Source organism: Talpa occidentalis, unplaced genomic scaffold (assembly GCF_014898055.3).
Source record: "Talpa occidentalis isolate TD23 unplaced genomic scaffold, MPIMG_talOcc4v2.1 talOcc4.15, whole genome shotgun sequence".
Classification (NCBI taxonomy): Eukaryota; Metazoa; Chordata; class Mammalia; order Eulipotyphla; family Talpidae; genus Talpa; species Talpa occidentalis.
The window spans coordinates 8,338,862-8,353,323 of NW_023601543.1; the positions used below are offsets into that span (position 1 = coordinate 8,338,862).

A 14,462-nucleotide genomic window follows, 5' to 3' on the forward strand; every position below is an offset into this window, starting at 1 on the left:
CGGCGGCGCGCGGGGCCCCCCGGGAGAAAGTCCGGGAGGCGCGGGGAGACGGTGCCCCCCGTCGCGGGTCCCGGGGCCCCTCGGCACCCCTTCCCGGCTCCCGGGCGCTACCGGAGAGGCGGGGACAGACGGCCTCGGCCAACTCCGCACCCGGGGCCCGAAGCCGCCTCCCCGAGGGCGCGCTGCGCCTGGGATGCTCCCTGGGGACGGGAAACGCGAGGGGCGCGCGGGACGCGGGTTGAACGGCACGGGGTGGGGGGCAAGTCCAAAGGACGCCTGGCCTCGGCGACCCGCCGCCCCGCGCCTGGGGGAGTTGGAGCGACGCTGCGCGCCCTTGGGGACCTGCGCCCGGACGAGACCGGTGCGTCTTCGCAGCTGCTCCTCGAGCCTCCTGCCCCGGCTCCTCCCAGAAAGGCAGAGGTTTTGCTTTGTGTAACAGGACAAACAAGCAAACAACCGATGCCAACAAACTCCCCAAAGCTTTTCTGGCGCGGTAGCCCTTCGGGGGCGCGGCGCGGGCGGCGGCCGGGGCCCCTCTGCAGCCCTGGGGCGCTCGCGTCCTCCCGGCCCGAGGCGCCCCGCTTTGCGGCGGCTGCGGCGGGAAAAGGGCTGGAAACCCTGGGGCTCCGATGCCTTCCAAAGGACCCTGCAGACCCCGGCGCCGGCGCCGCCCGGGAGCGGGCTGCTGCCCTGGGACCTTTAGCTTCAGCCGCGCTCGGCGGGCGGGTCTGCGCGGCGCGGAAGTGCACGGCCCGGCTCCCTCTGCTCCGCTGTCGTGTTGGCTCCGCAAGTGCTTAGTTTTGCAGGGAGAGTTTTGGCAGCCCCCCAAATAGACGAGATGGCACTTTCTCGAAAAGCAGGTAGCCGGGGTGCGCGTTGCCAATCGCCCTCCTTTTTCCGGGCTACCCTTGCAGCCACCTTCGGCCCCGCAGCCCCTGCAGGCGCAGCAGGCCAGGCCGGGCTGCAGGCCGGCGTTCTCCGCAGGTGCAGCCAGGTCTGACCCGTTTTGGGTTGCAGGTGCTCACAGCTGTTTGCTTATAAGTCATTCAGGGGCGTGTGGTGACAGGGCACACGCTTTCACAAGTCTTAAGTAGTTGAAGTGCTTTTTTTATTGTATTTTTTAATGGCGGTATTGTTGGCTTGCACCACCTCCTCAGACGTGTGGCCGCGCACCCCCCTCCCCAGCACCTGCGGTCCTCCACGTGTCCCTTGGGGCTCCCTCCTCCCTTGGCTCCCTCCTCTCCCTTCTCCCCCTCAGGGAGTCTCATGGCGGCAGTCGGGGTTCTAAGGTTTGCTTGGTTTACTTTTGTCCTTTCCTTTGCTTTGTTTCGTTATAGTCCACAGATGAGTGAAACCGTCTGGGATTTGTCTTAGTTTTTCTGACTTAGGAAGTGGGTTTTTTTTTTTTTGGATGCTGCAAAGGCAACCTCACGGAAACCTGTGCCACACAGGGAAATTATATTTTGTGTTTTCTCTCCATTGACTCCCCCCCATCTTTCATCTTCCATCTTCCTGGCAGTTAAAAAAAAATCTCAGGAGAAATGGATGATTCATTTGAAGAATTAGGCTGTGAAATATAAGTCGACATTTCTTCTTTTAAAAAAGATTTATTTATGCATACAAGAACTGGGGTACAGGCTGGAGGTGCAGGGGGTGGGTTTGAGAGGATTCACCAGAGAGTGTGGGGAGCAGAACAGGCGGATCTGCTGAAATCCACTGCTGAGGGTGTTAGGGGGAAAAGGCTGTCCTAAAGCTGGTTCCACACAGGCTTCGTGGACTCCACCCCCACCCCAGGCCAAAGCCAAAGCCACCGGGAACTCCAAATCCCATCCCCACCCAAGGGAAGGGGGCTGGGACCTGAGGGTGGGGTTTAGCAGCCAGGTGTGGTACAAAGCCAGACACGTGGGCTTTGGGGGGGGGGTCCCCATTTTGGCTCCCCGCCAGCTCGCAGCCTCGGCCAGCTCGGAGAGTGCCTTTGGGTTTCCAGGTCGGCGGATCGGGTAGGAAGCATTAAAGACTTTATTTCCCTATTTTCTCCCTGAGTTGTCCATTTTCCTTATTTCCTTTTCCCTTGTAAATAAACCTTTGATGAACCTTTTGCGTGTGCCTGCAGTGGAGGATTCATAAGTCCCTTGTAAGCGCGCGGGTGAGGACCCACAGCCAGGCACCCCGTTTTATTTTATATCGGGGCTGCCCTATAACAAGGGGAGCAGCAGGTGAGACAGGAGAGGTCTGCTGTGCCATATGGGCAGCTCCCTGGATGGGGATTGAACTCAGACTGCAGTGGCTGCAGATAGCTTCACAGTGCTGCGTCTTTAACCCCTGTGCCCCCAGGGAGGTCCCAAGTCAACATTTCTATGGTGTCTGATTTTTCTTGTTTTTTTTTTTTTTTAATAGAGGCATGTTTATTTATTTATTTATTTGTTTGTTTGTTTGTTTGTTTATACAAGCACTGGGCACAGTCAGAAGCGCGGGAGGGTGAGAGAATTCACCAGAGCCAGAGCGGGGAGCAGAGCAGGCAGAAGGTCCAAAGTACACTGCTGAGGGGAGCAGCGGGCGGCAGGAGAGGTCTGTGTGCCATGTGGGACCCTCCTCTGGTGGCCGGGGAGCAGCGGGGGATGGAACTGGTGCCGCAGAGGCTGTGGGCAGCTTCGCAACCCAGCGCTCAACCGCTGCGCCACCGGGGAGGCCCTCTTCCTCTATATTTGAACACGGCTACATATTGGCCGGACCCGGTCGCTGTGTCCTTACACTGCATCACAGCATCTGAATGACACCAGTTGCTTGCTGTGTTTTATATGGACTTGGGGTACGTTTTCGCCCTTTAGCATATTTAGCACTACCCTCCACCGTGGCATGGGCGAACAGGATGTGCTGGCAGTGCTCTGTACCTGCACGACGGCCTCATAAAACACACCGCGGAGTACAGTCATTTTACATGTGAAAACGATTGCAGGTATTTGAAAATTGTGTTTATTAAAGCTTTTTATTGTGCATACAATATTCTGAAAGATCAGTTCAATAATGACCTTTTCTAGATTGTTCACCAATTTGTTCCAGCTGAAGACTTTGGTTATCTGATATAAGTGTTGGATCCTCAGGGATGTTTCAAATATCCAGGTGGACTGAGGATGGGGATGGAGGTTGGAGGGGACAGGTAGGGACAGGGATATTCTAGGCAAAGGAAATAGGGGTGCAAAAACAAGCAGAAAGGGATAGCACAAGTAGCTGCGGGAAGTTGTTGGGTTGGTAATGATTGGAGTGTACAATGGGAAGTCCAGCACAGAGAAATTTGGAGGAGTCTGGGTGGAGCAGGCAGAGAGCTGGTAAGGCTGTTTGTAGGACAGCTGGGAAGCACTGGGGTGCTGCATGCGGAGGAGCAGCGCAGGGCAGCTTCCTGTGGCTGTACAGGCCACGCACTCAGAAACCATTAGGGCTTGTGTCCACGCAACAGCGACCAGAATGATGCTCTCCCTGCAGCTGCACGGGGCAAGGTGGTGGACACTGGCCGTCGAGTGGGGCGCCTGGCTTCTACAGAGAGCGGCGTGGCAGTGTGTGAAGGGCACCATGTGTGAGTGTGGAGTGGGAAGCGGGCAAGAAGACGGGAAGTCTGGGGTCTTAGAAAACGACTGGAGAAAGCGGGGCAAGTCTCAGAGTAGTGCGGGCATGGCTGCTCCGGGGGTGGGGGGAAGGGGCGAGGCTTGAGGGCAGTTGAGAGAAAGAAATTAGAGATGACAAGACTTCGAGACTAGTTGCAAGGTGTGAGGGACTGGAGAAGAGCAGGTTGACTCCAGGCTTCTGGCTAGGGTGACTGGGTGCCAAGAGATACCCCAAAGAGAGAGATTGGAGGAACACGAGCAAATTTGGGGTTCAGTTTTGGATATGTGATTTGTGTGGAACAATCAGAGGGAGCTGGCCAGTGTGTCAGGAGCCGGGTGAAGGCACCCTTATTTCTTCCTCCTGGTGTCCGCTACACCCCGCCCAGCACGGAGGTCCTGGCCTTAAATGTGCTTCTCTGCGGGTCACCCTGATATCTCCGAGAGCCTAGCACACAAGTAGCCTCACAAGTATTATAAAATGAGCTTTTCAACTTGGCCTTCAATAGGGCACCCCCCAATCTTCTTACCTCAAGATGAGAAAATGAAGGAAAAAAGAGAAACATTTTAGTATTCCGTGCAGGAGAAAGGAAGGCACACCCCACTGAGCTAACGTAACCCCAGATAACCCAGACACGTCGCTGTGAAAACCTGGTCACTGCAAATCTGATTTTGAGAAGTGTAGCTCAGGCAGATGTATAAATCCCGACAAAAGTGAATTATTCCACATCCACTGCAGAGCCCCAGAGTCGTATCCCCCCCAGGATGGGTCGCCTTCATCAGGCAGCTGTATGACTGATTTTCTGGGTATCTGATGCTCAACACTTTCAGCACTGGGTGTTTGTTTTTTTTTTTTCTCTCCAAATCTCTAGCCATTTTAGATGGCAAGCTTTTCAAAAAAGATTATTTACCTTTCCGATTCCCGAACCTGGATATAATTGCATCCTTTCCTGCTGACTCAAGGTTGGCCTCCTAACATCATTAGTTGTGTTACTGTTCTGTGGGCAGCTTGCTCCAGGGCTCCCAAACTGTCAGGGGCTGTTTGTCCCTCAGTTCACTGGGGCACAGATTGTTCTGCCTCTTCCTTTGTAAAGCCTGTTCCTCTAATCTAATCTTTCCATATATCCCCTCTCTGTTAGTTGACATTTCTTGCTGTTGTTAATTTAATCATTCCTGCTAACTAGCTGTTAGTGCCTGGTCCTCTGCGCCTCTTCCTCCATTGCTCCTTCCGATATGTTTTTCTCAGCTGGGAAATGAGATAGCAAACCTGCTAGCACTGTCTGCAAACCATGAGTGAAGTCTGACTCCTAGCCTGAAGAGTGTGACTGCGGATGTCTACGTCTACTGACATATATGAATTTTACTACTTAAAACCTTGGCTATCGAACAATGACATAAAGGCTTTCAATTTTCTTTCCAGCTCTCGGTTATGTTCTGGAGGGTTGGCGCCGCTCAGTCAATTCTCAGTGAAATCTGTGTTCACCTGGAAGCTGAGGTGCTACGATCCTGAGACTGTCATAGTTTGCTTTCTTGTTAAACCAGCCAGCCAGCCAGCCAACAAGTGTGGAACGAGTTTTCAGAATTTCTCAGAAAGTCCAGATGCATTTTATTCATGTGGCACTTCCGTCTTAGAAAGTCCCAGGGCACAGGGCGCAGTCCACAGCAGGCGCCCTCGAAAAGCTCCTGCACCTCGCCTGCCCTGGGGCAGAAGCAGTCAGCCCCTCGAGGGGAGAAGCCATCTATCTATCCTTTGCTACCTGGGCCAGTCCCTTTCTTTGTGGACTGAGGCAGTGGACTGAGGCAGTAGCAGTTTGACTGGCTAAGACAGCAGGCAGCCCTGCCCGAGGCCAGAGTCACACGCCTGCCCTTCATGTTCCACACAACCCTCCCCTCCTTACAAGTCTGATGAGTGGGAGGCTCTCACTGACCTCTCTGGCACCTTCCAGCACTGGGAGGGCGACTGAGCAAAGATCTAAAGGAGGTGAGGAAATGAGTCGTCTTGTTAGCATGTGACCAAGGGGCGCCCAGGGACCCCCAGGCTCGTGCGCTGCAACGGGATCTGGCCGGCCGCGAGCGCAAAGGCAAGTCAGACTCTGAGCACAGAGAGAGAAAGGATCGTTTTAATAATGAGTTTCCCCCACAAACACCCCACATTCCCCATCCCTCGTGGGCAAATCCACTGAGGGCCAGAAGCTTGTCACACCCCTAAGGCACCCTCTGGCGAGGAACCCCAGGACAAGGAGCCTGCCCTTGTCAGCCTCCCATGTGTCTCCCCGTGTCTCCTTGCAGCAGCACCAGAATTCAGGTGGGGCCTCAGAACCCAGAGCCCTCGCCTTGCTCCTTCCCACCTGCCTTCCCTGCCACGTAGCTTCACCTGGCCACTCAGCCGCACCCTTAGGTGTGGAACCCTGAGGGATGCACGTCAAGGGCCTCAGATGAGAGAGTGCTGCCAAGTTCAGGGAATAGGAAAGGCCGCGTGCGGCTGAGGCAGTGTGACTTTGTGCTCCTGCGTGCGTACATGCGCATGTGCGTGTGGTGAAGCCGGGGTGCTAGCAGGGGTGCATGGGAGCGCCGGGTGAGGACTTCAGCTTCTACCCTGAGCCTGATGAGGAGCTACGGGGCACTTGAGCAGAGGAGTGACTCATGTTTTGTGCTTTCTTTTGATTGAGTTAGTATTACTGTGCAACACTGTGTAGGTTTCAGGGGTGCACTTTTTTTTTTTTTTAATAGAGGTGTGCTTTATTTATTTATTTGTTTGTTTGTTTATACCAGCACTGGGTACAGTCAGAAGCACGGGAGGGTGAGAGAATTCACCAGGGCCAGAGCGGGGAGCAGAGCAGGCAGAAGGACCGAAGTACACTGCTGAGGGGAGCAGCGGGCGGCAGGAGAGGTCTGCGCGCCATGCGGGACCCTCCTCCGGTGGCCGGGGAGCAGCCGGGGATCGAACCGGCGCCGCAGAGGGCGCGGGCAGCTTCGCAACCCAGCGCTCAACCGCTGCGCCACTGGGGAGGCCCAGGGGTGCACTTTCTAGCCCCAGCACCTTGTGCTTCACAGCACCACGGGTTAGTCCTCACTGCCTCCATCCCTTCTGGTAACCACCATTTTCTGGTCAGAGTCTATAGATTTCTTTTTGTTAGGCTTGTTTTATTGCCTTTGCTTTTCTTTATATTCCACAAATGAGTGGCACCATTCAGTATTTGTCTTTTTCCTTCTGACTTCCTTCGCTCAGCATCATCTCCTCCAGTTCCCTCCATGTTGTCGCATATCGCAAGATGTCATACTTTTTTTATGACTGAGTAGTAATCCATGGTGTATATAGGCCACGTCTTTATCCACTCATTCGTCCCTGGGCACTTGGGTTGTTTCCATGTCTTGGCTATTATGAATGGTACTGCAGTGAAGATCGGGGTAGACATGTCTTTATAAACTTGTGTTTTCGTATTCCTCAGGTAAATGCCTAGAAGTGGGATGACTGGATCACATGGTAGTTCTATTTTTAATTTTTTGATGACCCTCCATATTGTTTCCAAAATGTCTGCACCAGCTTATGTTCCCACCAACAGTGCATGCACAAGGGTTACTTTTTCTCCACATCCTGCCTGCTTTACTTCCTTGACTTTTCGATAATAGCCATTCTAACGGGTATGAGGTGAAATCTCATTGTGGTTTTGATTTGCATTTCCCTAACGATAGTTCATGACTTATGTTTTCACGGCATCCCTGTGGATGCTGGTGGAGAACAGGCTTAAAGTGGAAGCAAGGAGACTAATTAGGAAGTTATTAGGCGTGATGATGGTGGTTTGAACCAGAAAGATAATAATGCAGGTGAGCAGTGGTCAGATTCTGGATGTATTTTGAAGAGCCAAAAGGATTTGCTAATGGTTTGGATGGATGAGTAATGAGAGAAAGGGAGGCGTTAAGGATGAGTCTGAGAGTTTTATGCTGCAGGTGGCAGGAATTGTTGTCAGGGGAGTAGGTTTGTAGGTGAAATCATGTGCATCACAAGTCTGACTTGAAACTTCTTAACTTTGAGGTGCCAGTTAGATACCTGCATGGAGTTGCTGAGTAGCCAATTGACTATGGGAACGCAGCGTTCAAGGGGCTGGTGACGTAAACCTGGGAGTCACTGCCCTTACAGGTGGCGTTTCAGATCTGGATGCGTGGGCGTAGGTAGCAAAGACATCAGTTGGAAGAGACAGTGCTTGTGTCCACCAGTGGAGACTTGGGGATCTCTCCACAAAACATTTATTCGAAGAGGAAGAGAAGCACAAAGTCGAAGTGGTGCTCCAAAGAGACAAATCATTTCTGAATTTTGTTGTTCAAATGTCTGCGATGTCAGATTTGCTCACAGGTCACTGTGACTCCTGTTCCTTCGCTTGTAGTCTGGAACCAACGCCATCTGTACCTGGAAGAATCTGGGTTTAAAGCTCTTTAAAGAAGTAACCACAACTTTAATGTTAAGTGCTCCTTCTTTATGGGTGCAAGGAGCCTGTCGTTGGGTCATTTGTGGTTGAGATTCAAGCTGCAGTTGAGTCCCTCCCCATGTTATTCTCTTTTTTAAAAGATTTATTTATTTATTTTATGCAAGAACCGGGGTGCAGGCCAGATGTGGGGGAGGGTGAGAGGATTCACCAGAGACAGAGTGGGGAACAGAACAGGCAGACTGACAAAATACACTGCTGAGGGGAGCAGCGGAAGACAGGAGAGGTCTGCTGCGCCATGTGGGATTCTCGCCGGCCGGGATCAAACCAGCGCTGCAGCCTCAACCTCCTGCGCCACCAGAGGAGGCCCCCCCATGTTATTCTTTGTTCATTAGAAATATTAAGCAGTCACTGTGGCTTGCTAGTCAAGACGACCTAGCATTTCATTTTCCCATCATTTTCAGTACGTTATATGATTTTCTTAATCTATTTTATTGGAAATATTTTAATGGAAACGATATTTTAGTAGCAAAACCAAAGACTGATGGTGAATTGAAAAGAAGGGCCATTTTACACTGAGAATAAAGTTTGGGGTTTATAAAAAAGTTGAATTAGCAAGTAGAATGATGTTTTAATACCCTGAAATTTACTCTTTTTTTAAGATTTATTTATTTACACAAGCACTGGGTACAGTCAGAAGCGCGGGAGGGTGAGAGAATTCACCAGAGCCAGAGCGGGGAGCAGAGCAGGCAGAAGGACCGAAGTACACTGCTGAGGGGAGCAGCGGGCGGCAGGAGAGGTCTGCGCGCCATGTGGGACCCTCGCCGGTGGCCGAGGATCGAACCGGCGCTGTAGAGGCTGCGGGCAGCTTCGCAACCCAGCACTCAACCGCTAAGCCACCAGGGAGGCCCTTGAAATTTACTCTTAAAGGTAGATTGTCTTCTCTCTGTTTGTCTTATTTAATAATGGTATTGTCACTGGTGTCATGAAGAAGTCAGCTGTTTACCCTGCAGAAGCTGGGAAAGCAGACCTTTTATCAGCAGTTAATCAACACATGGGTGTTGTTTCTGGGAAATTATGAGCCAGCAATACAGATGTATGCCTGCCTGTTTTTATTTATTTATTTATTTAGAAGATTTATTTATTTATACATAAAGAGCTGGGGTACAGGCCAGAGGTGTGGGGGAGAGTGAGAGGATTCACCAGAGACAGAGTGGGGAACAGAACAGGCAGATCTACTGCAGTACACTGCTGAGGGGAGCAGCGAGAGAGACAGGAGAGGTCTGCTGCACCATGTGGGTTGCTTCCTGGCCGAGGATCGAACCTGTGCGGCAGAGGCCGTGGAGAGCTTCGTAGGTTGCGTCTTCACCTTGTGCCACCATGGAGGCCCAAGGGAGGCCTCAACTTTTTAGTTTGATGTAGTCCCATTTGTTTATTATTGCTTTGGTTTTCCTTGTCTTTGGAGTAAGGCCGTCGTCAAGGGCTGAATTCCCTCTGTCTTCTTCTATTTCTTTCATGGCTTTAGGTCTTATGCAAGTTTTTGTGTGGACATAGGTTTTCATTTTTCTTGAGCGTGTATCTAGGAGTGGGATTGCTATGTTGTTGAGTCACTGTATTTTTAATTTTTTGAGAAATTTCCACACTGTTTTCCAAAGGGGGAGCATTTTATAGTCCCTTCATCATTATATGAGAGTTTCAAAAGTTATAGATCTCTCCAGGATTTGTTAATTTTTTTTTGATTCCGGTTATCCTAGTGGATTTCTCTGTTGATTTGAATTGAATTTCTTGAATTACAAGTCATGCCGAGCACCTTTTCATGTGCCTATGGACCATTTATATATGATCTTTGGATAAATGTCTATACAGATGCTTTGCCCACTTTTAAATTGGGCTAGCCCTCTTTTTGCTGGTTAGTTTTAAGATTCTTTACATAGCCTGGATTCAAGATTGTAATCAGATATTTGATTTGCAAACATCTGCCATTCTGTTATTTTTTTTTCATTTTCTTGAACTAATAATTGCATTCTAACATTATGTAGGTTTCAGCTGTGCATCATTATAAGTCACCACCAGGCTACTACATTAAGTCCACCACTAAAATTGCAATTTTACCCCTGGTGTTTTCATTTGAAGCATATTTTTTTTTTTAACTTTGAGGTAAAATTTACCTAGTTTTCTTTTTTTTTTTTGGGTTTAGTTCTCTGTTTTCAAATTTTTGAAATTGAGGTTTAAGTGACTGGTGACATTATATTAGTTTCAGGTGTACAAAAATGATTTGATCAGCACGATAAGTCTAGTTAATACCCATCACCACACATTCATGTCATTTTTTTTCTTGTGATGAGGACTTTTAAGATTTACTCTCAGTAATTTTTAAACGTGTGGGATAGTATGATCAACTGGAAGTCTGTACCTTTTTGACCCCCTTCAGCCACTCCCCCCCCCTTCTTTCTGGTCACACTCATCTCTTCCGTGTGTCTGTGAGCTTGTTTTTTTTTTTTTTTTTTTAATTCCACATACAAGTGAGACCATATTACGTATTCGCCTTCCTGACTTACTTCACTTAGCTTTGGTTTGTCCATGTTTTGGCAAATGGGCAAGATTTTATTTTTTTTAAGGTTTTCTGTCTCTCTCTTTGTGTGGATAAATATGTGTGCACACACATAGCCTATCTGTGTCTCCTGCCTTCATCCACTGATGAGCACGTAAATGTTTCCGTATCTCAGCTGTTGTCAATAGTGCTGTATAGAGCGCGGGGTGCGTTTTGAGGTAGTGTTTTTGTTTTCTTTGGATAAACATCCCAAAATGGGATCAATGGATCAAATGGTAGTTTGCTTTTTTTAATATATTTTAAGAGGACAGGTTTATTAGGAAAAGGAGAAGGAAAAAGAGATGCATCTGCATACTCGCAGGTGGGCAGGAGCTTGGCTGCTGCGTTGCAAAGGGAGAGGCTTGTGAAAAGAAACACCTGCAGAGCTACGGGCGCGCAAGGCGCTGCCTCGTTTTTTTTTATTGAGGTGATATTGGTTTACAACATTGTATGGGTTTCAGGTGCCGGGTCTCGCCTCAGCCAGGGTATATATCACCCCACGCCCACCCCCAAGTGTTGTCACCACGCCCCAGCGAGCGGTTGGTCCTCTTTACCTGTTTCAGCCGCCCTTCCCCGCTGGTAAGCATCATTCTGTTGTCACCAGGGCTTGTTTTCTGCTGGCTTGTTGGTTGGCTTTGTGTCTTTACATTCCACAAATGAGTGAAATCATCTGGTATTTGTTTTTCTCCTTCTGACTGACTTCGCTTGGCATCATGCGCCCTGTCTGGCCATGTTGTCACAAAAGACAAGGCTTTGTAGCTGTTTCTAGTGGAGCAGTGTTCTACCATGTATATGCGTCACCTCTTTTTATCGACTCCGCCATCGCTGGCCACTCGGGGCATCTCCCGGTCCTGGCTGTTGGGAGCAGTACTGCCGTGAACGCGGGAGGCAGATGTCTTTCCCAGTCATTGTTTTGACTTTCTTTGGGTAAATGCCTACAGGTGAGATTACGGGAGCACATGGCAGTGCTAGCTGTCCTTGGCGGAATCTCCATTCTGTTTTTTTTTTTTTTTTCATAGTGTCTGCACCAATGTACATCCCCAGTGATGCCCCGGGGTCCCCCTAGGTCCACATCCTCACGAATGCATTACTCTTGACTTTTGGACACTAGCGATCCTCACCCCCGGGAGGGGAAATCTCACTGTGATTTTGATGTGCCTTTTCCTGATGCTAAGCGATGAGGAACGTCTGTTCATGTATCTTGTTGTTGTTGAGATGCCTGTTTTTAAGTTTTTGTACTGTTTTCCATGGTGCCCACACAATTGACATCCCTCCTCCCAGTGCCCTGGGGTTCGTGTTACCCCACATCTTTGCTGACACTAGTTTCTTGGCTTTTTGATGCTGGCCATTCTAGCAGGTGTGACGTGAACACTCACTGTGGTTTCAGTTCGCATTTCCCTGCTGACAAATGAGGTTGAGCCCTGTTCTCCCATACCTCTTGCTTTCTTGTTTTTCTCTTGTCACCTGTGCTTTTATATCATATATAATAAAATAATTAATTGCCTAATCCAAGGTCAAAGAATCACACCTTTTTTTTGGACTGGGTTTTGTAGTTTTAGCCCTTACATGTAGGTCTCTGATCCATTTTTGGGGTGATTTTAGCTTATGATGTGAGTTGAGTCCAGTTTCTTTGTTTTGTGTGTGCGTATACCGAGGTGTCCCCAGCACCATGGGCTGGAAAGAACGATCATTACTCACCGAAATGTCTTAGAACCCTGGTTTAAATTCAGTTACCATTGATGTAAGGGTTTATTTCTCGACTCTGAATTCCATCCCGCTCATCGCTCTTGAAGCCTAGCATTATTCCTGTCTAGATTACTGCATCTTTGTGCTAAATTCTGAAGTCAAGAAGTGAGACTTCTTCAACTCTGTCTTTTTCAAGATTGTTTTGGCTGTTCTGGGATCCTTATATTTCCATATAAATTTAGAATTAGAAAAATTTAGGATTTTCGGCATAAAAAGCTAGTTGAGGTTTTGCAACTGATTGCATTGAACCTGCAGATCAATTTCGGAAATATCTGAACCTTATTTTTGTACTTCTCCACCTTGAGGTTTCTCCAAATAGGGTGTCTCCAATTTAAGGTATTTGGGAATTAATTACTATAATCTATTCTGGTCCCTCAGTGCTCATATTGGATGCTTATTCATCTGTAGTTTTTTCTGAGTTTAGAAGTTTTTCTGAGTTTCAATCTATCTTGCTATATGGATAATTATTTTTAGAGTTCTGCTAAAAGCTTAAGAGGCAAGAAAGTAAGGATCTACCAGAGCTCTCCTGAGGAAAAACAGAAGCACCAATGAAGATAAAACCACCACGAACCAGCATCACTAGTCATGGCCTTGGTGTTCGTGTTTCGGCTCAGGCTGGCAAGTGCGTGTGGACTAGGGCAGGATCATGGGGAATTCCATTTGAGGCAAATGTTTCCATATCACACTGACCAGGCATCTTCAGAGACAGGTCAGGCTGGACAAGTTCATTTGTGAGTGCAGCCTGTCATTCCCTTCCCGGTGGGAGGAGATGTCTTCTTAGGAACTAGAGCGCCGTGGCTACCCAGGCGTGGGCCGGCACTGCTGTGGCTTGGCTGATGCTTTAACCAGACATGACGAGTTCATTACACCGCGGTTGTTAGACAGATCCCCAGGACAATGGTGCCCCCTGTCTCCACTGGGTGGGTTTTAATCTGAAGGGCAGAGGAAGGAAGAGTTCCCCCAGCCCCATGCTCTTATCTGAACAGCACAAGAGACACAGCAGCAAGCAGCCCTTGGCCACCAAATACCTCGTTTTTCTCAGGCATATTTTTACCCTTTCTCATTTTTTTATTTTTTAAATTTTTTTTCAAGATTTATTTATTTATGCATACAAGAGCTGGGGTACAGGCCAGAGATGCAGGGGGTGAGAGGATTCACCAGAGACGAATGGGGAACAGAACAGGCAGGTTGACCGAAGTACACTGCTAAGGGGAGCAGCGGGCGAGTCAGGAGAGGTCTGCCGCACCATGTGGGTTGCTCTCTGGCCAGCCGGTGATCGAACTTGTGCTGCAGAGGCTGCGGATTGCTTCATAGTGCGGTGCTTAAGCCCTTGTGCCACCAGGGAGGCCCTCATTCATTTTTTTAAGTGGAGGAACGTTGGTTTACAACACTATGATTTAGGGGTGTAGGTTCACAGTTCACATGTTACCACACCATACCCCCCACCAAAGTACCCATAGTCCTTTATGCTAGACCACTGGGCCCCCTCCTCCCTTTGATCCCCACTCCCACACTCCCCTTCTGGTAGCTTCAATTCTATAGTCACATTTGTAGGATTGTGGTTTAGTTTCATCGGACCCTTTTTTAAATTTCTCTATATTCCACATATGAGTGAAATTGGCCAGTCTGTCTTTTTACTTCTGACTTATTTGCTTAGCATCACCCCCTCTAGTCCCATCCATGTTGCAAATGGCAAGATTTCATCTTTTTTGTAATAGCTGATTATATTCCACTGTATATGTACAGTGTATCTTCCCAATCCACCCCTCCATCCTTGGGTACGTAGGTTGTTCCCAAAACTTGCCTACTGTCAATAGGACTGCAGTGAACCCAGGACAGCATCTATCCTTTGCATGAGTGTCTCTGCATTCATGGGCTAGGTGCCTAGGAGTGGAATTGCTGGATCATATGATAGATCTATTTTTAATATTTTCCCATTCTCTTATGTTTTTAATTAAATTTTTTACATGTGATCTATGGAAAACATCTGAAGAGTACTCACGTGCATAAACTCATCAGGGAGTCACCCTCGGCCCTGGCCCAATCCTACTCTCCCGAGAAATGCTTTCTATGGACAGTGATAATATCAGTTTAATTCACCCAACATTT

The 14,462-nt window shown here is 48.9% G+C and overlaps 1 protein-coding gene across 5 annotated transcripts in view; it reads left to right on the plus strand.

Annotated features, from left to right (window-relative positions):
- Positions 1-14,462, plus strand: part of MCF2 (MCF.2 cell line derived transforming sequence) — a 121,826-nt gene that overhangs the window by 13,959 nt on the left and 93,405 nt on the right. The window contains exon 1 of one of the 5 annotated variants that reach the window (XM_037511868.2): positions 11,153-11,186. The exons of the other annotated variants lie outside the window; for them this stretch is intronic. The gene's annotated coding sequence lies outside the window, so the exon portion shown is untranslated. Of the gene's footprint in view, positions 1-11,152; positions 11,187-14,462 lie in introns of those variants that run through there. 5 annotated transcript variants of the gene reach the window in all.